The following is a 25000-nucleotide window of genomic DNA, read 5'->3' on the forward strand; positions in this document are numbered from 1 at the left end:
AGAGAGAGAGAGAGAGAGAGAGACAGACAGAAACACAGAGAGAGACACAGAAACACAGAGAGACACAGAGACACAGAGAGAGAGAGACAGAGAGACACAGAGACACAGAGAGAGAGAGAGAGACACACAGAGAGAGAGAGAGACAAAGACACAGACACAGAGAGACACAGAGAGACACAGAGAGACACAGAGAGACACAGAGAGACACAGAGAGACACAGAGAGACACAGAGAGAGACAGAGAGAGACAGAGAGAGACAGAGAGAGACAGAGAGAGACAGAGAGAGACACAGAGAGACACACAGAGAGAGAGAGGGAGAGACACAGACACAGAGAGGGAGACACAGACACACACAGAGAGAGAGAGACACAGAGACACAGAGACAGAGAGAGGCACAGAGACAGAGAGAGACACAGAGAGAGAGACACAGACACAGAGAGAGAGACACAGAGAGGGACAGAGAGAGAGAGAGGGACACCCCCCTACCCACCCCCTTCTCTCAATCCCCTCTTCTCCCTCTCCCCCCTCCATTCTCCCCCCCCTCCATTCTCCCCCCCCATTCTCTCTCTGTCCTGCACAGATGCACACAGCCACCGACCTACAGTACAGACACTCACACAGACAGACCAACAAAGACACTGACCACGCACAGAAACCCACACAGTCACTGGTGGCCTGCACACACACACAGCCACTGATACACACTCTCCCCCCCCGCCCACACACACACTCTCCCCCCCCCGCCCACACACACACTCTCCCCCCCTCCACACACACAGTCTGTTTTACTTTCAAAAAACAAAAACTTAAATTTTCATCGAAACGTATGTTTATTTCGAAAAGTACAGAATATAATAAAAACAAACTGGACACCTAACAAGCTCCTATTGAATCCCCAAAATAACCACAACATATATATAAGCATATGAGTGAGCTGTGACGTGAGTGACTGTGACGTGAGTGAGTGACTGGCGTGAGTGAGTGTGACGTGAGTGAGTGACGTGAGTGAGTGACTGTGACGTGAGTGACTGTGACGTGAGTGAAGTGAGTGACTGACACTGACTGAGTATGGGTGACTGTGTGACAGTGACTGAGTAACAGTGCCTGAGTGACCGTGCCTGAGTCTGTTAAACCGTTTAATAAAAAAAGGAAACCCAACTTTTTTTTAATTATTTTTATTATTTTCTGGACTTACCCGAGGTCTGTGTGGACTGGTAGTCTGATGTAAAAAGTCTGCCTCGTGCAAGACACCACAACGGCCGCTGTGAGTGCCCGCGCTGCATAAAAAAAGGGTGCAAAAATATTTATTGGAAAGGAGCATTTTAATGCAATACATTTATATATCTAGACAGCAGCATAAGAAAAATAAATCATAAAGGATGCCTTTTATACAGTTTAACTTCAACATAAATTCTATTAAGTAAAAAGGGATTTCAGTATCAGAAATTAATCAAACATACGACTTCGCAGCCTGAAATCTACTTTATAATCTCTACTGTACTTAATAAAAAATTAATACATTAATTCAAATTACTTAACTAATGAAGACATTAAAATTAAAAAATTTCAATTAATAAAAAATGAGCATTACAATGAAATAATTGACATTAATTAAAATGAAATAAATAATTAATTGACATTAAATAAAAAAATTAAGGCATTAATTACAATTAAGACTTTTTTTAAATTGAACATTCTGACCTGACTTTGTGTATTACAATTTGCAAAATAAATAGGGTAAATATCAAATAGGGTTGTATTTATATTAAAAAAAAAATACAGGTATGTTGCTACTTACAGTTATTATTAGATCGTCTCTGCTCCTAGGAGGGGGATTTAACGTGCAGCAGCTCTGACACCTTGCTCTTCTCCTGTCCTCCGCGTGGCAGTGAATGTCATGACACTGGCATCAGTGACATAACTTCACTCTCCCCAGCCCCCCCCCCCCCCCCCCAAGACATCGTCCAATCCCCTGCGGTCCTGTTGCAGCTTCATAATCAAATCACCTCCCCCTGCGGAAACATCCAATCTCCTGCTCCGTTATTGAGAGGTCACCATGTGCTCCTCTGCTCCCCTTGACCCTGCCCACCCTCCTCCAGGCCCTGCCCACCTCAGCCCACCATACCCCAGGCCCTGCACCCCAGGCACTTCCCACCCTCCCCCAAGCACCCAGGCCCTACCCACCCTCCCCCAGGCACCCCCCCCCCCTGCTATAATTTAGAGCCCGTTTTATAATGATACCTTTTCATGCAAGGTATTTATTTCACGTGTCTTGAGAGGGATGCTAACATACATGATAGCAGTTACAGGTGCAAACAGGGATCTAAGGCTGAGCTCCATGCATGCTGGATGCAGAGAATCAAAGCTGATACATGGCTCCCAGCGTCCTCGTTATGTTTGCAATGAAGCACCATCCCCCCTCTGCTGCCTCGTTGAATTCCAATGAAGCTTTCTCTGTCCGTTGTTACCTTGTATGTGTCTGATTTAAATTCTCATAGGTGCCTTCCTTAAAGCTAAAAGGCTGAGAACCTGGCCATTGGACACAGCGATTAATAGGGGCATGGAAAGGAACTCATTCTATCTAAAAGTGACATGTGAATGCATACAGTAGCTACCTAGTTTATTCTTAAAGCCAGTGATTGAGACAAGATTCATTTTCACACACACACACACACACACACACACACACACACACACACACACTTCAAGGAGAGACTCCGGGGTTTTGACTCCGCCCCCGTGTCCTCCCACACACGCTCTCACTTACCAGGCTTCAAGGAGAATGCAGTCTCTCCGCCGGGGTTTTGACTCCGCCCACGTGTCCTCCCACACACGGCACGAGTGCAGATTGACTGCACTCGGCCACCGTACGCCTCCAGCCCCTGCAGGACAGATTTTACTTCTGCCCGTGCTACTCGCTTCCCCCACACCCGAGCTCACTTCTCCCGCGGTGAGCGGGCCGCAAAAATATCCTTGGCGGGCCGCATGTTTGACATGCCTGATCTAAACCATCAAATAAAATGTCTACGGCCCTTGTTCAAGCATGTTTGCGGTACTTACCAGATAAATCAGTGCCTGCAATCCACGACTGTATCCGCCTCTCCGAGCGTCTGAAAGCAATCCAGCATTCCTGGTGTGTGGCTGAAGAGGTGAGGGACTCCCTCCTCAAACGGAAAAGAAGAGCAAAAAATAGAGTTGGAACATACCTATCATACAGGGATGAGAGAGAGAGACAGAGAATGAGAGAGAGACAGAGAATGAGAGAGAGACAGAGAATGAGAGAGAGACAGAGAATGAGAGAGAGACAGAGAATGAGAGAGAGACAGAGAATGAGAGAGAGACAGAGAATGAGAGAGAGACAGAGAATGAGAGAGAGACAGAGAATGAGAGAGAGACAGAGAGAGGGACATAGGGAGAGAGAGACACAGAGAGAGAGAGACAGACACAGAGAGAGAGACAAAAGTAATGTACTGTATAACCATTATACCGTACCCCCTAGTATTCGTGTAATCATTGTCCCACACCCCCTATTACTCACGCTTTGGCAATACTGAAATGTTCTTTTGACATGCCAATCAAGCTGATTTGATTTGAGAGACACAGAGACACACACAGAGACACAGAGAGAGACAGAGATAGAGAGACACACACAGAGAGAGACAGACACACAGAGAGAGAGAGAGAGAGAGAGAGAGAGATACGGGCCTATTTAGTAAGCGTCGATAAGGCTGCGTCTATAGTATTTCAGACGGAGGGAAGGCACACACGCTGCAATACACTTGCTGAAGCCTGAGCTTTTTTATGACTTTGCAGGGTATGCAGCGGGTGCGATTGGGGGCGTGGCAATAAATATTTGGAGGCGTGGCAATAACGTTCCGGCGCGGACTTCACTTCCCTACCTCACATCCCGATCCACCGGCATTTTTTCAGATGCAGCATCTGAAGCACTGTGCAGACAAAAAGAAAAATGCACACAATGCGCACCAGAGATTAAAATATAGTAAATTATTTATTAATAAAACAAGAAATAACCGAGGGGGATCCAACCCCACCTCAGTACTTTCTTCTCGTTGCTATTGCCACACTATACGTCCTGACGCCGGAAGGGAAGTTGGTACGCGACCAAGACGAGACACCGGATTTACAGTGGAACCACAACATACCACAGATTGCTGGAGGACCACACTGCGAGGGGCGCAGCCTATCGAGTTTCCCGGTCATCGTCCAAAGTCTGGAGCTGCGGATTGACCACCGGATTACCACGGAGCCCGAGCCTGTCTCACACAATGCTTTTACCAAACGGGCGTTTGTGAGTTTGTTATTTTTATCTTGTCCAGGAAATGAAATTGTTAAACCGAATTTACACATGGAGCGGGCGCTTTCTCTTCTTTTTTTTGTTTAGATATCTATCGAGAAGGTGGTTGTTTCCCTGAAGAGAGCTGCCAGGGCTCCAGAGGACGCCCGAATTGGATCCTTTTATAATTGAGTTATAACATAGCTATTAGAGCTATGTTTCTGGACTTTATTGTGTTTAGGCATAGTGTTTATTATTATTTTATTACAGCTACTTTTTAGTAATTGCACTGTTATTAATTCTGACCACTAATTCTCACTGCCATTATAATCTCTCTCTAGCCACAACCAAATTGCTATATCAGCTATATTATTTATTGGTTATACCATGGGAGCACAAACTTTTGCAGCTCGCCCCCCTGCCTTCCCTCTGCTGGTGCTCGTGCCCCCCCCCTTACCTTGATGCGGTGTCACGTGACCTGCAGCGGCATTTGACGAGGGTGACGTCACATGACCCCGCGGCGTAATTTAACATACTGTGCTATATGTATGCACACACAGCTGTCTCTTACACATACAAATACTGTTTTTCCATCCCTATACACCAATAGGGACCACAAAGTATCCACACACACTTTTAGTTGTGCTACAAACTCTCAAATTTCCACACCCACCCACACCATTTATATCCACTCCCACTCCACACACACCTTTTGTAAAGCACTGTATATACTGTGGGCTCTCCATTCATTTTCATTCACACTGATACACATACACACTCTTTCATCACTTGCTTTCAGGAACCTTTTGACACCTCTAGGCATAAAACACATCCACACCGGGGGAAGGACCAGCACAGATAACATTCCAAGAGACACTGTTTTTAAGTATACCTTTTGCTTGCTTCATTCATTGTAACATCGCCGGAAGAAGAGATCAGTGTATCTCGAAAGCTCGCACAAATAAAAGCATTTCGTTAGCCACAGAACGGTATCATCTATTTATTTTTTGATTATTGAAGCTCGGCTAACACAGTACTGATACCTCTATATATATATATTGCGCGCGCACACACACATATATAACGTTTTATCCAACTTTTTCATTTATCATTTGTAGAGAAAATGAACAATGTTGCCAGAAGTGCTATTTTTCAAAATGTAACATCTCTACTAATTAGTGTAAAATGATACTTCATATAAAGCAGGTTATGGGACCAGTATAAAATGACCTTCATGTTTCTTATCACATCCCAGTATATGGATACTTTCTATTATCACAAGCTGCTAACATGTGACAGGGCTCAGAGTCTGAGCCCAGAATGTGACATACAGAACATTCTCATTCTAAATTTCAAAAAATATTGTGTTGATTTCTGACCTGACTGCCGTGGTTACAGCTCAACCACTCTGTTCTACTGTATGTCACCACTTTCTGCCACAACCAGCGGACGGTGGATCTGCAAGGAGTTCAACGCTCATTGGCATCACATCTGTGGCTTGGTTGACGTATCATTTCTCCAGCTTTTTATTGTATTGTTTTTAAATAGATTATATTTATTTAGTTGAATAGATATTTATTTAGTTTAATAGATTATATTTCTAAGTTTAATAAGTTATATTTCTTAGTTTAATAAGTTATATTTCTTAGTTTAATAAATTATATTTCTTAGTTTAATAAGTTATATTTCTTAGTTTAATAAATTATATTTCTTAGTTTAATAAGTTATATTTCTTAGTTTAATAAGTTATATTTCTTAGTTTAATAAGTTATATTTGTTAGTTTAATAAATTATATTTGTTAGTTAATAGATTATATTTGTTAGCACAGTAGATTATATTTACTAGTATTTAAGTCTCCCCCTCAGTGCCCCATTAGGACCCGTGCGCATATTTCACATCTTTTCGGAGTCGCTTATTTTTTAGACCCTCGGAGCCGAAACCTAAAGGGGTCAGCTAAGAAAGTTCGGATCAAGAGGAGCCGTACAGCTTAAAGACAGAACATTTCCAAGGGAGATGGAGACAATTTGGGTAAGATCTGATTAAAGGACAACCTTTGAGGAAGGAAAGGGTGACGGGGGAGTCTAAGAGGGGGGTGAGAGAGCAAGGTGGTGTGTCAGATTGGGGCAGAGCAAGAGAACGCAAAAATGATGGGGATTTGCTGCACACCAAAAAAAAACAATAAGTAAGTGATACTTTTACCGGTGCCCCTTAGTCTCAGGGAAGACCGGCATTTCGTCCAATGGATACAATATGATTGATGGGAAAGGGCACACGGATTTGAATAAAAAAAGATAATTTATTGTGCCACAGACTACAAAGTTTCGGCTGCTGGCCTTTCTTTGCTGGATTTAGTGGGTTTAGCCACTTTACCTGAGAAAGACTAGCAGGCTGAAATGTTGTTGTCTATGGCAGTGCAAGAGAAAACAGGTTGGGGGGGTGGGTTCTCGCAAAGTCGCCGACCCATGGGTGAGTGTCTCCGGTGGAAACTAGTCCTGGACCCCGGGAAAGCTGTCTGTGGCCCATACAAGCTGAGTAACATGTAGAAAGGACACATGTATGTTCAGAATGAGTTAGCATGGTATTTTGAGAGGCACCATAGCAGGTCAGTGCAAGTCAGTGCAGAGCACTGCAAGGTCAGTCAATATGAGGAAGGGTCCGATGGAGGAGTTGGAGGGTCCCAGAATATCTCTTAAAGCAGGGGTGCGCAAATCAAGGGGCACGACATTTTCTTGGGAGGAGGGGCTCGGCGCTTACAGAGGCCCCTCGCTCTAACCCACAGCATTTAAATTAAATGACGGAGATCGCGCGCAAGGCCTCTGTAAGTTCCCTTTCCTTGTCTCCGGCGGCTTCTGGCGACAGCAACGTGGCGTCACATGATGTGGCATTGCCATAGCAACGTGATATCACATGACGTCGCTACATCAGAACGTCGGAGACAAGGTGGGGAAGGTGGAGGGGGGAGCAGGGGGAAAAGGTTGTGCAACCCTGTCTTAAAGCATTGTCCTGCATACAGATCAGAGGCCAAGAATGGATATGGATATCCGATGTGAAGCCGGAAATAAGACAGAAAAGACCGTTTTGGGGGAAGAAGGTGAGTAATGAAATAGCCGTCACTGTGTAACTCTTCCAATTACCTGCAACTTCATGCAGAGAAATAGCAACGCTTGTTTTTAACGTGCTAAGCGCCTAATGGGGAATTCAACTGCTGAGAGGTTAAGGGAGTTACTCACCCAAACTCAGCGACGTTTCTGTGTCTCTGTGATAACTCCCCCAGGACATGCCTGAAAACCAGAGGTAACTCAATGTATTTTTGATAAATAGAAATATGACCTTCTGGGGAGGGGTATATAATGGGTACTGGGCCTGGTGAGGTGGGTATAACGGGTACTGGGCCTGGTGAGGTGGGTATAACGAGTACCGGGCCTGGGGAGGGGCGTATAACAGGGTACTGGGCCTCGGGAGGGTTGTATAACTGGGTACTGGGCCTGGGGAGGTGGGTATAACGGGTATTTGCCCTGTGGAGGGCGGTATAACGTAGTATTGGGGATGGGGTATAAGTGGCACAGGAGCTCTTGCGATACAGAATATCACTGTCCCTGGTTACAAACACTTCATGTCTCCTGCAGATCAGGACACGCACGAAGGTGGTGCCCTTTGTGCCACCAGACGACGAGGCGGGCTACGAGGCGGACGACGAGGCATACGACAAAGCGGGCGTCAAGTGGAACAATGAGGTGGGCTACAAGGCGGCCGATGACGCAGACGTGGTGTACGATGACCAAGGAGCATACGACAGGTGTGGCCGGATCTGCTGCTTCACCTTTTTTAGGCGGAGGAGAAGACCCCAGGAGCAGGTAGGAGAATACGAGAGGTGCGGACAGATCTGCTGCTTCACCTTTTTTAGGCGGAGAAGAAGCCAGGAGCAGGTAGCAGAGGAGCCAGGGCGTAGATACAGGGGTATTCTAGGGGCCCTGAGAAGTTGGTTTGACCGCAGGAGAGGCAGATAAGATCAGGAAGGCTGCGGGAGGGGCAGGTACTAGAGGGAGATAGGGATATTGAGATTGGGATAGTGAGAGAGAACAAGGAGCAGGGCCGGAGCACGGGTTTCATGCGCCCGAGGCGAAACTTAAAATTTGTGCCCCAGTTGTATAAAAAATAATAAGATAAATAAAATAATAAAATAAACAGTGGCGTAGCTATCGGGGCTGCAGGGGGTGCGACCGCACCCCAGCGCGACGCAAAAAATAAATAAAAGGGCGCCAAAATACCGGATAAAAAAAAGAATAATAATTTTAAAAAAAAGATAAATAAATAAAATAATAAGAGGAAAAAATAATAATGATTATTAATGCGCCCCTAGGACCTCTGCGTGCTAGGCGACCGCCTAATGGCCGGCCAGCCCTGCGAGGTATGCGGGAGGAAAAGGGGTGAATGGGATAGATATGCAGGGGGATGGGGGAGCAGGTGAGTTATACACAGGGGCACAAGGGCCCCGTCACCCGCATCTCTATATACTGAGTGTGCCCCTGTGTATAACAACGCTGATCTGTGCTGCTCCATCTGATCTCACTGCGCAGTGATCCAGGGACCACCCGATCGCCATTTAATGGGGTCAGGAAGGAATTTTTTCCCCCATTGCACAGCAGGGGTTATGTTTCGCCTTCCTCTGGATCACAGCAACAAACTGCCCTTTGTGCATGAATTATCAGTGAGATCTTTATACACCCTGCATTGGTCTTCACCCCTTTGCTGCCGGAGGGGCCTGCAGTGCATTGCTCTGCGTGTTACTATATCGCACTGCAATGTGCTGCAGGCCCCTCCCAGCAAAAAGATTAATTATATAAATAAATTACTCTCTTTAATCAAACCTATGTGTAGTGTCTTTTCTATCCATTGTATCTATTGCTAACAGCTCAGTGATTCTTCCCCAGGACGCTGCACTAGTGTCACGCTGCCAAGCCCGGGTGTAAGGGAGATTTATAGGGTCACATATACAGTACACTTCTGCCAAAACACGAGTGCAAACAGGAAGCCCCTCTGATCTCATATCTTTTATTACACAAACGGTATCTAAAAAGGTAAAAATAACATACATGGGATTCTGCTACAAATATCTCTCTAATTACAAACCAATTAGCAAATCATTCAGATTAGAGTCGAGCGAAAAGAAAGGGTTAAGTATCTCATGTACAGTATATGCAGTGTAGGCTGTTCTGCAGCATTACATGCAGGGGACAACGTTTAGGGGATATAAGTAATGCTGATCTCAGAGCTGACCGGCTGACCTGCTCTACCGGCTGACCTGCTCTACCGGCTGACCTGCTCTAACAGCTGACCGGCTGACCTGCTCTACTGGTTGACCGGCTTCCCTTCTTTCAGCTAAATGACCTGAATTGTGGCCCCTGTATCTCCCAATTAAACGTTTTATTGGCATATTCTTGTTTGACTCATTCTATACAGACATTTTCTATATATTCACTGTGGGATTTGATAACATCTGTAAGATCTCTCAAAATATCACATTCTGTACGTTTGTGCTGAAGTTTTTTCCATTCTCAATTTACTTAATATTAGTTTTTCGCATCAATTATTTATATCGAGTCCAAAATACCTTTTTACAGAATGCTGTTCCCTTTAGCCCACAAATGCTGCTTCATTAAAGCCCATGGGTGGCACTTTATGCATTCTCAAACTTTTAGGCAACATCCCTAATTTCCAAAAGTGGGATTAAATCTGTGCATATTTAAATGGTTAATTTTCTTACTCAGACTACTAAATCCCTCCCCAAATATATCCGTTTCACATAAAAGTGTGTGCGCTTCTCCTTCCGCCTAACTGGCACGTCGTCCTTACGGGCACCACTCCGTGTAACTCCACGCTGCCCTCCAGTGGTAAAAGAAATAAGATACATTTACTATACTCGTCTGGCAGCTGCTCCCGTATAAGGTGGGTAACTCTGTATTAGGGGTCTTGGTAGAGTATATTTTATACTTATGTTGAATAGATGAGGAATTAATATTCCTAACGGGTTGTTGTGAGAGGCCTTAGATCTTATCCTATATGCACGCAGCCCTCGCCTCTCTGACCTTGAACACATACTTCAATCTGATTTTTTGAGACTTGAAACTGGATTTTTTAAAACAAACTGATTTTAAACACTGACAAGACTGTAATAATGGTATTTGGGACCAGAGCTAAATTGCTAAAGCTGCCAATGACAGAGCTTCAGATAAAAACCAGCTCTAAAACCATCCTAGTCCCTGTTACTTGTTTGAAATATCTGGGCATTCAACTCCCATTTAACATTTGGGTTGCACATTGATACCCTGACATCCAAATCCTATGCCAAACTAGGTATACTTTACAGGAACAAATCCTCCCTAAGGCCCTCATGCAGTAATCGCCTACAGCGATTCAGTAAGCCCAGAGAAGCTGGCGATTAGAGCAAAAATAACCGGGGTTTTTTTGCCGGAAAATAAATAAATAAATAAAATCGGCAGACGCGCGGTGATAAGCCACTTTTCGGCACTGATCGCCAGTTTTTCAAACACGCTCAATTCTATAAGCCCTGATCAGCTTATTGCAGCTGATCGCCACTATAAAATTGCTGTTTCTTCTCCAAATTGTCCAGCCACAAAAGTTGGCAAGAAGGTGGGGTGAAGCTGCGATGAAAATAAAATGCATGTGTCCCAGAGCTGATATCCATTAATATCAGCACCAGAGACCCCCGGCATGAATCCGATGCATAAAAAATGCATTTACAGGCAACTTCATTACCGCCAAGGCAATGACGGGGTTATATATCCGTGCCAGGATTATTGCGGGTAGAGGGGGTGAGTGAAGGTGGTATTTGGCCCTGGGTGGGTGTTTAGGCCTTGCCAGGGGGTTGCGGGATGACTTAACCTCTTCTTTAACTTAGCAGTTAATACCGCTAAGGTAATAAAGGGGTCAACCCCTCCCGCTACCCCCCCACCCGGTAGGCCTAAACACCCATTCTTGGGGCCAATACCCCGTTCACCCACCCCCGCTACCCACAATAAACAAAAATACACATAACAGCCCCACTGGCCACCTCCTAGGTCCCTAATAAACCATTACAATATTCATAAAACCATTATTTTGTTTACACCCAGGATTATTACATGGGATTAGGGCTATGTTATTCAGTTAGGGGTTGTATGTTTGTATTCGTAGGGACAGGCAAGGCCGGAGCCAGATGGGGTTCTCCTGCCTCTGTCCTCCCTGTCTCCTGACCCTTCCTGTAGCCGGACAAAGAAGAAGAAGCAGGCACACGGTCTTACTCAAAGGAGGTTTAATATGCCATAAAGTCCAACGTTTCGGCAGTCAAGGTGAAGGCTACAAACACAAGAAACAGTCACAATATATACCACCCCCCTGATACTCACCCCTCCCCGCTCTGCCACATAACCAGGATGTTGACGCCCACCTGATGATGTCAGAGCTACCATATGGCGCCCCCTAGTGACGTCAGACGTCTAGGTCTAAATCCCTGGCAATACAGCATAGAGCTGTCTTGGAGGACTGCAGCCACAGCCACACCTCTCCCCAGACTGAGCACTCCCCCATGATGACGTCAGCGTGACCCGGCAGTCAGGGGGGGTAAGGGGGGGGCGGGTATGCACCAATCAAGACTGTACTCACAGGGCTGGACAAAGATGTATCCGTCGCCATGGGATCAGTGTCAGAGCAGGGAGGAGTGAGACACCTATAAATCACCCTGAAAGTGTAAATAAACCACACACCAAAATATTAATAAAGCATATGTGCACAAAACTAATACACCAATATACTATTAAAAACATGTGACTGTATACTGCTGATGACATCAGTATAATCCTGCAAAGTTACAGTGAAATGCCACATAAGAATATGCAGTACATCAGTATTTAGACTATACTAGTGTGTATACCTAGGTCAGAAATGGGTACACACAACCAGGGGGGGGAGGGGGGGGGAGGATGGGGAAGGGGGAGGGAGGGAGGGGAAGGGGGAGGGAGGGAGGAGAAGGGGGAGGGAGGGAGGGGAAGGGGGAGGGAGGGAGGAGAAGGGGGAGGGAGGGAGGGGAAGGGGGAGGGAGGGGAAGGGGGAGGGAGGGGAAGGGGGAGGGGAAGGGGGAGGGAGGGGAAGGGGGAGGGAGGGGGGGAGGGAGGGGGGGGAGGGGAATGGGGAGGGAGGGAGGGGAAAAAAGAAGGGAAAAAAAACACACAAAAAGGATAATCTTCCCAATTGGTAAGTGCAGAGTCCATGGATGGTGCAAGATCAAATATGCCTGTAGAAAGACAAAAAATTACCTTCTATTAAGGAAGCATTTTAAATTCTGTTGCTCATTAAGACCCATACCGTTGCTGGTATTTAAAGCATGTATCCAGAATGCTTCACGTCTCAATAAGAAAGTCTCCCTATCTGGAGTGCCTTGTTTAGGTGCTACTGTCTCAATACCCATGATGCGTAAAGAGGCAACATTATGATTGTGTTCCACACAGTGTTGCACAAGAATAGAGGGATCCGTACCTTTTGGAATTACACTTTTATGTTCAATGAACCTTGTTTTTAACATTCTTATGGTCTTACCCACATAAAGAAGACCACATGGACACTTTATTACGTACACTACATATTCAGATCTACATGTGATTCTATTTTTGATTTTTATGATCCTCCCGCTTTGGGGGTGACTGAATTGACTACCGGTAGTCAGACTGTTACAGACCGAGCAGCTCATGCATCTAAAGTTACCCGGTCTGCCACCCTCCAGAAAATGAGGAGTTCTGTAGTTACCCTCATTATCTGCATGTATCAGGCTATCCGCCAGATTTCTCCCTCTTTTGAATGCCACCATTGGTGGTACACAGCAACTTTCAGATAATATATCATCATTTTGCAGAATATGCCAGTGTTTAAGAATGGTAGATTTAATAAAACCACCAGCTTGACTGTATATAGTGGTAAATACAAGCCCGTCCTCCTTCTTATTTTTGGTAGCACTTACCTCTTTATCCAGTGTCCGGTCTAACACAGCAGGAGGATATACGCAGGAAGATATCCCCTAGCCAGGAATCTACCACGTAGTTCTCCAATAGCTGGTTCAATATGATCCTTCCTTCTCGTGATTTTGCAGACCTGGACTTTCTGTGAAAAAGGTAATGCATCAATAAGAGAAGGAGGATGATGGCTATCTGCCCTTAAAATTGCATTTCTGTCTGTATCCTTTCTAAAAAGATCAGTATGTAACTCCCCATTAGTCTGTGTAATGAGGACATCTAAAAATGAGAGTTGCTGTGTACTCCATGTATTAGTGAGGAGGACCGGTGAATGGAGACCATAAAGATACTCAAAAAAAGATAACAGCTGATCCTCCGTACCTGTCCATATGAAAAACATCATCAATATATCTGTTATAGCTTTTAATATGCACTAAAAAGTCTGATTTGTAGATGTACTGCTCTTCAAAATGTGTCATGTATATGTTGGCGTAAGCAGGGGCCATATTACTGCCCATTGCTGTCCCCTTAATCTGCAGGAAGAAATCACTCTCAAATCTAAAATAATTTTTATAGAGAATGAAATGTAAAATGAGCATAATGTATTCAATTGGAACAGTATCACTATAATGGCGAATGAGGGTTGCCTTGATTATCTCAAGACCTTCAACATGGGGGATTATTGTATAAAGGCTAGACACGTCTAAACTAACCAGAATATGATTAGTCCCATCACCAGGTGAGTTTTTTTAATTTGTCAAGGAAATCAAACGTGTCTTTGATGTATGAGTTGGCTGTCTGTGCTATAGGTTGTAGAAATGTGTCTACAAATTTTGCAAGGGGTTGATTTAATGAATTAATAGCAGCTATAATAGGCCGCCCCGGGGGATTGTTTAAATTCTTGTGTATTTTGGGCAAGGTATAGAAAATAGGGCATTTAGGATGCAACATAGTTAGAAACTCAGATTCAGGCTCTGTTATCCACCGGTTATTAACCCCCATTTGGATAATTTCCTTAATTTCTCTCGCATAGTTAAAGGTAGGGTCCCTATCCAATTTAATGTAGCAGTTAATGTCACTCAGTTGTCTGATGGTTTCAGCCTTATAATCTGAGTAATTCTGCACTACTAGGGCACCCCCCTTGTCCGCACGCTTAATAATAATCTCATTATTATTAGTCAACATTTTTAATGCTTCCTTTTCCTGAACAGACATATTGTATGTAGCCCTATGTTTGTTTTTTTTGTACCTTGCAATGTCCCCCTTAACCAGTCGTATATATGTGCTGACTGATTGATTTTTAAATGGCGGGACAAAAGTGGATTTGAGCTTGCACATTTTGGTACCTTGATAAGAAGCCGAATTATCTGTCCCTTGCTGGTCAGTGGCCAAATTAACTGTCCCTTGTTGTTCATAGGAGGATTACCTGTCCCTGGTTGGATATTGGAATGCACCGATTCTGTAGACCTGTTAGAAAAAAATGATTTAAGGTTTAATACACGTTCGAATTTAAATAGGTCAACCTCCAAATCAAAATCATTAAACAATGTAGTAGGTACATATGAGGGCCCCCTAGCTAAGACAGACATTTCACATTGATTAAGAGTGTAATCAGACAAATTAACAACCAAGGTGTCCATACTCATTTCTGCTCCGTTGTACGTAGGGGATAGGGTGATCTTCCCTTTCCCCTGGCCCCCGCGTCTAATTTTCCTTTTCCTTTCTCCTTGTCCTTGGATTGGCCTAAAAAAGGGGCCGGACTTTGGCCTCTCTGACGTTCTGTTGAGGAATGGGCTTTTTTGAATTTCAACTTCTTAAAGTGAATAAGATCACTTTTAATTTTTTTCCAGCTTGGTCTTCAGACTATCCAATGATTGTACAACGTCCGTACCAGGGCTAGACTGTTCAATGAGGATTTCCACTTTGAGTATATCCTTCCTTGTGTGGCTAAGTTGTTCCCCCACCTTCTCAATAACCAAAATATTCAAGTCCAAAGAGGCCCTATTAAAGCTGTAGTTCAGTCTTTTTTTTTTTTTTTTACTTCAATAGTTTCATGTGTGCAATCTCTAATTACCTTCTGTCTCTCAGTGGAAGCTCATGAATATTCATGAGCACTCCTGCACTGACATGTGCTAGAGGGAGGGCAGGGCTGACAAAGGGGTGTGCCAGGGCTTGTGACAGGACATGAAGGGGCAGTGCCTTAGCAAATGGCTGTTAAAATAGAATACAAGAAAATTGGTCTTTCAAAGTTGTTTTTTTTAAAAACAGAAAATGCTAAAAGTATTTTTTCTTACTACAGAACTGATTTATTAAAAAAAAACACACATGCAGGATATTGACTGAACTGCAGCTTTAAAGCATTGTCCTGCATACAGATCAGAGGCGAAGAATGGATATGGATACCCGATGTGAAGCTGGAAATAAGACCGAGAACAATACCGAAAAGATCGTTTCGAGTGATGAAATAGCCGTCACTGTGTAACTCTTCCAATTACCTGCAACTTCATGCAGAGAAATAGCAACGCTTGTTTTTAACGTGTTAGCGCCTAATGGGGAATTCAACTGCTGAGAGGTTAAGGGAGTTACTAACCCAAACTCAGCGACGCTTCTGTGTCTCTGTGATAACTCCCCCAGGACATGCCTGGAAACCAGAGGTAACTCAATGTATTTTTGATAAATAGAAACTTGACCTCGGAGACTGTGAGACCCCCTCTCCTTCCCCCCCTTCCCTTGGCTTCCCAAACCCCACCATAACCAATACATAAATAGCCACAAACACGAGGTCTGGCGGCCGCTGCTTTTTAGTAAAACTTCAATTAACCTAATTAGTGCCAACCCCCTGCCAGAGTGCTCGCTCATTGGGTAAAGGCCAAAGGTACCCGATCCAATGGCCCGTAACTCCCCCCTAGCCGGGCCCCGCCTGTCTGGCGAGAATGGGCCCAGGAACGCACGTGTAAATGAGCCGCGCCCACTCGCCACTCCCAGCCACCTTTTATTTTATTTCTGTTATTCATTTTCATTGTTAATTTATTCTTTTTTTTCTTTTAAACACGTACAAAAAACAAATTTACCAGTATTCACAATAAAGGGCAGGGTGGGCGGGACTCCCATGGCAGGGAGTAGACTGACCCCGCGCCTCTGTCTAATTCTAACCTCCCTGGCCCTTCCCCCGGCTGTGTCACGTCACTGCCAGGGGGGGGGGGGGGAAGGCCAGGGGGGACGTAGTCCATACTCACAGGTAAGGGAGAGCCTAGTCCCTCTGGTCATAGCGCCCGGTCACCGAGGGCTCAAGGCTACTTTTCTGGGTTATTTTGAAACGAGCTACACTGGGGAATATTTAGGGGTCTCCCCAAACAAAGAGAGAACATTTAGGGGTCTCTCCAGACACAGAGAACCCCACACACTTAGATCTGAGGTTTGTGCCCCTATTAGGCCTGGGCCTATTAGTAAGTTCAAGCTCGCTGAGGTGGGCTGAGCCGCGCTGAGCAGATGCACAAACCCCCTGCATCTGTCATCAGTGCGGCTATAGTTTCCCCCTCCGCATGCGTGCTCATGCGTGCAGAGGCTCAGAAACTTTGCCGAGACAGGCAAGTTTCAAATTTGCCGCTCGGGGAAGCAAAGAAGCGGTCACGTGACCGCTCCCATCCAATGGGAGCGGGGACTAGCCCCGCTTCCCGCTCTGCCTCCTGATACGCCTCCGCTCTGCCACTGCTCCGCCTCCACCCTGCCCCCAGAGCGCGCTCACTGCCTCGCCTGCAAGGACAGAAAAAAACACAATTTTCAGCAGGCGAGGCAGAGCAGGAGCGCGGCTCAGCGCGGCTGAACCCTCTATGTCCCAGGCCTTACATGGGGGGTGGGGGGGGAGAGAAATACATAGAAACAAAAATAAGGAGGGACAGAGATAAATAAAAGAGATAAGATTAAAGGGGGAGAGAGAGACTGACAGGAGAGGGAAAGGAAAGGCAGAGAGTAGGGAGACTTCTCACCCAAGGTGATGAAACAACTCTGACACATGGACACCTTCTCTGGGAAACCTTCCACTACCCATGTGACATTACACCTCCACCGTAGGGGGTCCTGCGTCTGAGGAGTGTGTGTAAAGGATCCTGGGGAGGGACGTATAACGGAGTTCTAGGGAGGGGTATATAATGGGTACTGGGCCTGGTGAGGTGGGTATAACGGGTACTGGGCCTGGTGAGGTGGGTATAACGGGTACTGGGCCTGGGGAGGGGCGTATAACAGGGTACTGGGCCTGGGGAGGGGTGTATAACAGGGTACTGGGCCTGGAGAGGGGTGTTTAACAGGGTACTGGGCCTTGGGAGGGGTGTATAACAGGGAATTGGGCCTGGGGAGGGGTGTATAACTGGGTACTGGGCCTGGGGAGGTGGGTATAACGGGTATTTGCCCCGTGGAGGGCGGAATAACGTGGTATTGGGGGGGGGGTATAGGTGGCACAGGAGCTCTTGCGATACAGAGTATCACTGTCCCTGGTTACAAACACTTCATGTCTCCTGCAGGTCAGGACACGCACGAAGGTGGAGCCCTTCGTGCCACCAGACGACGAGGCGGGCTACGAGGCGGACGATGAGGCATACGACAAAGCGGGCGTCAAGTGGTGCGAAGAGGTGGGCTACAAGGCGGCCGATGAGGCAGACGACGAAGCGGATGTCAAGTCTGGCGACGAGGTGGGCCATGGCGAAGGAGAATACGAGAGGTGTGGACGGATCTGCTGCATCACCTTTTTTAGGCGGAGAAGAAGCCAGGAGCAGGTAGCAGAGGAGCCACGGCGTAAATACAGGGGTATTCTAGGGGCCCTGAGAAGTTGGTTTGACCGCAGGACCGCAGATAAGTAAATAATAAATAAATAAATAAAATGATAAGAGGAAAAAATAATAATGATTATTAATGCGCCCCTAGGAGCTCTGCTCGCTAGGCGACCGCCTAATGGACGGTTGGCCCTGCGAGGTATGCAGGAGGAAAAGGGGTGAATGGGATAGATATGCAGGGGGATGGGGGAGCAGGTGAGTTATACACAGGGGCACAAGGGCCCCATCACCCGCATCTCTATATACGGAGTGTGCCCCTGTGTATAACAACGCTGATCTGTGCTGCTCCATCGGATCTCACTGCGCAGTGATCCAGGGACCACCCGATCGCCATTTAGTGGGGTCAGGAAGGAATTTTTATCCCCATTGCACAGCAGGGGTTATGTTTCGCCTTCCTCTGGATCATAGCAACAAACTGCCCTTTGTGCATGAATTATCAGTGAGATCTTTATACACCCTGCATTGGTCTTCACCCCTTTGCTGACCGACTGACCTGCTCTACCGGCTGACTGGCTTCCCTTCTTTCAGCTAAATGACCTGAATTGTGGCCCCTGTATCTCCCAATTAAAGCTGCAGTTCAGGCAATATCCTGCATGTGTGTGTTTTTTTTTAATAAATCAGATCTGTAGTAAGAAAAAATACTTTTAGCATTTTCTGTTTTTAAAAAACAACAACTTTGAAAGACCAATTTTCTTGTATTCTATTTTAACAGCCATTTGCTAAGGCACTGCCCCTTCATGTCCTGTCACAAGCCCTGGCACACCCCTTTGTCAGCCCTGCCCTCCCTCTAGCACATGTCAGTGCAGGAGTGCTCATGAATATTCATGAGCTTCCACTGAGTGACAGAAGCAGAAGAAAAACAGATCCCTTCACTAATTATGTCACCAAATTTCGCCTATCAATACATGGAGAACGAATTGACCTGCAGCTATACAGTTCTTTAGGTAATTAGAGATTGCCCACATGAAACTATTGAAGTAAAAAAATAAATAAAATTTAAAAAAAAAACTGAACTGCAGCTTTAAACGTTTTATTGGCGTATTCTTGTTTGACTCGTTCTATACAGACATTTTCTATATATTCATTGTGGGATTTGATAACATCTGTAAGATCTCTCAGAATATCACATTCTGCACGTTTGTGCTGAAGATTTTTCCATTCTCAATTTACTTAATATTAGTTTTTGGCTTCAATTATTTATATCGAGTCCAAAATACCTTTATACAGAATGCTGTTCCCTTTAGCCCACAAATGCTGCTTCATTAAAAGCCCAGGGGTGGCACTTGATGCATTCTCAAACTTTTAGGCAACATCCCTAATTTCCAAAAGTGGGATAAAATCTGTGCATATTTAAATGGTTAATTTTTCCATTTTTCCATTGTGACAAAATATACATTTTCTCACTCAGACTCCTAAATCCCTCCCCAAATATATCCGTTTCACATGAAAGTGTGTGCGCTTCTCCTTCCGTCTAACTGGCACGTCGTCCTTACGGGCGCCACTCCATGTAACTCCACGCTGCCCTCCAGTGGCAAAAGAAATAAGATACATTTACTATACTCGTCTGGCAGCTGCTCCCGTATAAGGTGGGTAACTCTGTATTAGGGGTCTTGGTAGAGTATATTTTATACTTATGTCGGATAGATGAGGAATTAATATTCCTAACGGGTTATTGTGAGAGGCCTTAGATCTTATCCTATATGCACGCAGCCCTCGCCTCTCTGACCTTGAACACATACTTCAATCTGATTTTTTGAGACTTGAAACTGGATTTCCCAAAACAAACTGATTTTAAACACTGACAAGACTGTAACAATGGTATTTGGGACCAGAGCTAAATTGCTAAAGCTGCCAATGACAGAGCTTCAGATAAAAACCAGCTCTAAAACCATCCTAGCCCCTGTTACTTATTTGAAATATCTGGGCATTCAACTCCCATTTAACATTTGGGTTGCACATTGATACCCTGACATCCAAATCCTATGCCAAACTAGGTGTATTTTAAAGGAACAAATCCTCCCTAAGGCCCTCATGCAGTAAGCAGCGATAAGCCACTTGTCACCAGCTTATCGCCAAAAAAGCCACACTGATACACACACACACACACACACACACACCGATACAGACACATTGATACACACACACACACCCACTGATACACACACACACACCCACTGATACACACACACACACACACACACACACACACACACACACATACACACACACACACCCACTAATACACACACACACACACACACACACACACACACACACACACACACACACACACACACACACACACACACTGATTCCCACCCACACACACACACACACACACTGATTCACACACACACCCACTGATACACACACACACACACACACTGATACACACACACACCCACTGAAACACACACACACACTGATACACACACCCACACACACACTGAAACACACACACACACTGATACACACACCCACACACACACACACACACACACTGATACACACACTGATACACACACACACACAGATACACACACACACACACACACACACACACACACACACACACACACACACACACAAACACACAGATACACACAGATACACACGCACACAGATACACACAGATACACAAACACACAGAGATACGCACAGATACACACACACACTGATTCACACACACACACACCCACACACACACTGATACACACACACACACACACACACACACACACACTGATACACACACACACACACACACTGATACACACACACACACACACTGATACACACACACTGATACACACACACACTGATACACACACACAGAGATACACCCCGCCTCCCCCAGCACCGCCTGCGACCGCGCAGCAACCACTGCCCGCCCCCGAGCCCATCTCCCACACCAACGGGACGGGGGGAAGTGAGCGCCGGGGGGCAAAGCTGTGAGCGACGGGGGACAAAGCTGTGAGCGCCGGGGGGGGCAAAGGTGGGAGCACCGTGGGGGCAAAGCTGTGAGCGCCTGGGGGACAAAGCTGTGAGCGCCGGGGGGGCAAAGGTGGTAGCGCCGGGGGGGCAAAGCTGCGAGCGCTGGGGGGGGCAAAGGTGGGAGCGCCGGGGGGCAAAGGTGGGAGTGCCGATGGGGCAAAGGTGGGAGCGCCGGGGGGCAAAGGTGGGAGTGCCGATGGGGCAAAGGTGGGAGCGCCGGGGGGCAAAGGTGGGAGCGCTGGGGGTCAAAGGTGGGAGCGCCGGGGGGCAAAGGTGGGAGCGCCAATGGGGCAATGGCGGGAGCGCCGGGGGGCAATGGTGGGAGCGCCGGGGGGCAAAGGTACAAGGTGGTACAAAGGTAGGCGCACCCCCGCTACCACCTCCTATTACCCCCCCTGGCTGGGACCCGGGACAGAAAGGGGACACTCACCGCGAACAGAGGAGCCGGGAGCGGGAAGACACGTGTGCTCTGCACAAAGCGGAAGTCCCGCCCCCGGCTTCCTCTGACCTGCCTGCAACCAATCCCCTGCGGGCCGGCCGGCATTCTAAGTCCCGCCCCCGGCATCATCATTTATCCAATCCCATGCGGGCTGGTAGGCATTCTAAGTCCCGCCCCCGGCATTCTCCTTCATTCAGTCTCCCCGGCAGCATTCACACACACACACACACACATAGAAAATACTTACCGGCCGCCGCATTCTCCTCACCGCCGCTGCCCCGCAATACCGGGACCAGGAACAAAAACCGGGACATAACCGGGACAGAGCTAAAATCGGGACAGGGCAGAAAAAAACGGGACTGTCCCGGCAAAACCGGGACGAATGGTCACCCTACTTACAGACTATTCACTTGAGTGGACCATAAAGTGTCTTATAGAGGGAACTCTAAGGTGTCTTAAGATGCATTAAGATATATTATGTATGTAAATATTTATTTTTATAGCGCTTTATAAGAGAGGCAATACAGTACAGAGAATTATAGTACAATAAGTGCAACAAACAAATCAGACAATAGGAAAGGAAATCCCTGGCCTGCAGAGCTTACAGTCTTAATGCTAGATCCATGGAACTCTGTTGTGTTTACGCTAATAACGGGACATTCCTGAAATTGGTACCTGACCCTGTGTGGTAGGCAGAGACACAGGGGCAGTGCCTGCCAATATCATAAAGAGCAGTGCACTTCCTATTTAGTAGAAGTGTGTGTCAGAGTTAAGAGTTCAGTCCAGAGTTAGAGTCTGCTGAGTCTGTCACCTGGCTGGCCCAGGGTGACAGAGAGAGCCTATATCAATTGGCTGTTGGAGAAGGGGAGCCATCAGCCTCTGAGTAGAGCTGATGCAACCTTAGTTAGGGAGGTGGACCAATTCCTCTCACCCTGTTTAGGGGGCGAGGGAAGAGCTAGCCCCACCCTGGGTGCCCTTGACCTGGGGTGGTGGCATGGACACAGAGACCATCCTGAGGGAGAGCAGTCCTGTGTGGAGGAAGACACCCTGTACCTGATTGACAGTCTTGTTGCTGCTATTCTGCTGCTGTGAATAAAGAGCTGCGGCTGCTTTTAAAGATATACAGTGTGAGACTGGAATCTCTCATCCCCGAGGAGGGGGGACTCTCTGGAAGGATTCCACCCGTATTCCTGGGGCTCAGAGATGGAGGCGCTGCACCATTACATACATAGTTACATAGTTACATAGTAGATGAGGTTGAAAAAAGACGTACGTCCATCAAGTTCAACCTATGCTAAATTCAGACAACAGATACTTTATATCAATATCTATACTTACTTATTGATCCAGAGGAAGGCAAACAAAAAACCCCATTAAGGGGAAAAATTAATTCCTTCCTGACTCCAAGAATTGGCAATCGGATTAATCCCTGAATCAACATCCTTCCCATATATACTTATTTGGTATATCCCTGTATACCTTTCCCATCTAAAAAGATGTCCAACCTTTTTTTGAACAAATCTATTGTATCTGCCATCACAGTCTCCATGGGTAATGAATTCCACATTTTAACTGCCCTTACTGTAAAGAACCCTTTCCTTTGTTGCTGGTGAAATATCCTTTCCTCCAACCTTAAGGGATGGCCCCGAGTCCTTTGTACTGCCCGTGGGATGAATAGTTCTTTTGAAAGCTCCTTGTATTGTCCCTGAATATATTTGTATATAGTTATCATATCCCCTCTTAGACGCCTCTTTTCTAATGTAAATAAATCCAATATAGCTAGCCTCTCCTCATAAGTTAGAATGTCCATCCCCTTTATTAATTTGGTGGCTCTTCTCTGCACTCTCTCTAGTTCCATAATGTATTTTCTTAGGATTGGTTCCCAAAATTGTACTCCATATTCAAGGTGTGGTCTTACTAATGCTTTGTAAAGGGGCATAATTATGTCTACTTCCCTTCCATCCATTGCCCGTTTGATGCAAGATAAGATCTTGTTTGCCTTTGCAGCTACTGCATGACATTGGGCACTATTCTAAGCCTAGTGTCTACAAGCACTACTAAATCCTTCTCAATCAAAGATTTCCCCAATATATCTCCATTTAATTTGTAAGTCGCCTTTTTATTCTTGCATCCCAAATGCATAACCTTACATTTATCTGTATTAAACCTCATTTGCCATTTACCTGCCCACGTTTCCAGTCTCTCCAAGTCCTTCTGAAGAGAAATTTCATCCTGCTCTGATGAGACGGAGGCATTCACCCCAGAAACCTGATCCTGTCATCACCCATACCATCGCGGGAGACTCAGGCCCCCCTGTTGCCAGCAGGTATACACCACACTCAGACACGTAGCCAGACCCTAGTACAGAGGAGGGGGCCCGATCTGCGATTGGCCCAGGGAAGTGGGGCTACATTGGGAATCGATGTTATTTTTCTTCATATTAATGGGTATCCTCAAAGCTAATGATATGCCAAAATGACGTCCATTAGCAAAACTACAATTGTTTCTTCACTTTTTCTGCTTGAGGAATAGGGTGACCAGATTTCGAAAATGAAAAACCGGGACACCTTAAAAAATAATTTATTAAACAAATTACATCACGTGACACCCCCCGTTGCCATGACAACAAGACACTCTGATGCCCCTGCAGTGTTAGTGTGTATAGAGGTGGGGGCTTTGCTTGGGCCCTTCAACTCTTACAGCCAGGGCATTATTGGCCAGGAATGCCCAGTTCGGAGGGGATTACTACTTCAAAATGTATTTGATCCGTAACAACATCAAAATAATCTAATACCAATAACTAACAACCACAGACAATGATAATCTAAACCATCAAATAAAATGTCTACGGCCCTTGTTCAAGCATGTTTGCGGTACTTACCAGATAAATCAGTGCCTGCAATCCACGACTGTATCCGCCTCTCCGAGCGTCTGAAAGCAATCCAGCGTTCCTGGTGTGTGGCTGAAGAGGTGAGGGACTCCCTCCTCTCAAACGGAAAAGAAGAGCAAAAAATAGAGTTGGAACATACCTATCATACAGGGATGAGAGAGAGAGACAGAGAATGAGAGAGAGACAGAGAATGAGAGAGAGACAGAGAATGAGAGAGAGACAGAGATTGAGAGAGAGACAGAGAATGAGAGAGAGACAGAGAATGAGAGAGAGACAGAGAATGAGAGAGAGACAGAGAGAGGGACATAGGGAGAGAGAGACACAGAGAGAGAGAGAGACAGACACAGAGAGAGAGAGAGACAAAAGTAATGTACTGTATAACCATTATACCGTACCCCCTAGTATTCGTGTAATCATTGTCCCACACCCCCTATTACTCACGCTTTGGCAATACTGAAATGTTCTTTTGACAGAGACACACAGAGAGAAACAGAGACACACAGAGAGAGACAGAGACACAGAGAGAGAGACAGAGACACAGAGAGACACAGAGA

At 46.0% G+C, this 25000-nt stretch overlaps 2 long non-coding RNA genes across 2 annotated transcripts in view; both read right to left on the reverse strand.

The window, feature by feature from the left end:
- The window catches only part of LOC142474693 (uncharacterized), a 15915-nt gene extending 14022 nt beyond the window's left edge, over positions 1-1893 (reverse strand). The window contains exons 1-2 of the long non-coding RNA XR_012790587.1: positions 1799-1893; positions 1196-1277 (exon numbers count right to left, since the gene is read on the reverse strand). This is a non-coding gene — a long non-coding RNA (uncharacterized LOC142474693). The remainder of the gene's footprint in view (positions 1-1195; positions 1278-1798) is intronic.
- Positions 1-25000, reverse strand: part of LOC142474703 (uncharacterized) — a 79279-nt gene that overhangs the window by 53578 nt on the left and 701 nt on the right. The window contains exons 3-6 of the long non-coding RNA XR_012790596.1: positions 24438-24541; positions 4053-4237; positions 3900-3947; positions 3061-3164 (exon numbers count right to left, since the gene is read on the reverse strand). This is a non-coding gene — a long non-coding RNA (uncharacterized LOC142474703). The remainder of the gene's footprint in view (positions 1-3060; positions 3165-3899; positions 3948-4052; positions 4238-24437; positions 24542-25000) is intronic.

The sequence above is a fragment of the Ascaphus truei genome, assembly GCF_040206685.1.
Source record: "Ascaphus truei isolate aAscTru1 chromosome 20 unlocalized genomic scaffold, aAscTru1.hap1 SUPER_20_unloc_1, whole genome shotgun sequence".
NCBI lineage: Eukaryota > Metazoa > Chordata > Amphibia > Anura > Ascaphidae > Ascaphus > Ascaphus truei.